Source organism: Tupaia chinensis, unplaced genomic scaffold (genome assembly GCF_000334495.1).
Source record: "Tupaia chinensis unplaced genomic scaffold, TupChi_1.0 Scaffold000387_1, whole genome shotgun sequence".
In the NCBI taxonomy this organism is placed as follows: domain Eukaryota; kingdom Metazoa; phylum Chordata; class Mammalia; order Scandentia; family Tupaiidae; genus Tupaia; species Tupaia belangeri.
This window is the reverse complement of record NW_006159889.1, coordinates 1864909-1866389: the sequence shown is the minus strand read 5'-3', so window position 1 is coordinate 1866389 and position 1481 is coordinate 1864909.

The following is a 1481-nucleotide window of genomic DNA, read 5'->3' as shown; positions in this document are numbered from 1 at the left end:
TGGTCGGTCATGTAGGAGTCTAGTGCCTTAACCACCATACCACCTGCTGGCTCCAGACAGTAAAGTTTTAAAATAATTACACTTCCCATTCTCAACAAAGATATGGGTGAAATAGACACTAGCATAAACAGTCAATGGGAATGTAAATGATGTGGTTTTTTTCATTAATTCACTCAGGCTTTGTTTGGTTCTTGCTGTATGCCACTTAGATATGTGCTACCAAATGCCAGGCATGCACCAGGCCTTGAAAACACAGCAGGAGAGAAGACAGACATGGTCACAGCTTTCAGAACGTCAGTGGTCTTCCCCTTTCTACAGAGGTGTGTATGTATAGAAAGAATGGGAGGGGGATAAGCCGAAATGATGCTATCCATCACTTTTTTCCTAGGTGATTTGTATTCTTTTTGTCTGTAGATATTTCTATCCTCTCTATAATGAATGTGTACTTTCTTTTTTTGAAAGAGAGATTGATTTTGCTTCTATAGGACATGTGCACTCACCAGAGAGACAAAAACAGAGTACAAGAAATCACCCCCAGGGAAATGGCCACACCACAATCCCTTCTCCTCCTGGGATCTCAAGCATGCTCACACACATGCCTAGCTTGGGTTTGAAGCCACCAGGTCTGGGACTCGAATCATGGTCGGCCATGTGGGAGTCCAGCAACATAACCACCACGCCATCTGATGGCCCAAATACATACTCCTTTTACAATAAAAGGAAAGAAGGGAGATGGGAGAGGAGAAGGAAGAGGGTAAATGGTACAGAACATTCTCAGGACCTCACAGGCTCCCCACTGATGCTCCTTCTACTGCTTGGGTCTGTGCCATGATAGGTTAGTTCTGCCTGTTGTGAACGAGACCATCAGTACACATTCATTCGTGCCCTGCTTCTCTCATACAGCGTCATGCAGGTGAAATCCATCCATATTCTTGCCGATAGCAGTAGTTTATTCTCTCTTGTCGCTGTCGTAGTACATCGTAAGACTAGATCACAATGTTATTCTACTGTTTAGAGACTTTCAAATTGTTTCCATAATAATGTTATGACCATTTTTGTATGTGTGCTTTTTAAAATTTTAATTGCCAGAGGGTACATGCACTCATCAGAAAGAGACAGAGAGAGAGAGAAAGTATCCCCCCATGGGGCATGCCCCAAATCCCAACAGGGTGGAGAAATGGAGGGAGTGCAGTATGACCACACCTCATCAGGGGGTGCTTTCTCTTTCCTGTCCTCTGACTCAGTCTGGTGAGATAACATGCCCTCGGCCAAAATAAGGAACTAGAGGAACCAGCAGATGGTGTAAGGGACTCCCACGTAGTCAACCGCGGTTTTAGTTCTGGACCTGGAGGCTTAAAACCCACACTGGGCACTTGTACATGTGTGCCCAAAATCCTGAGAGAAGAATGGAGGAGAAGGGATTGCTTTGTGGCCATCCTGGAGGGTGGGGAGGGAGTTTCTCACTTTCTGTCTCTCTTTCC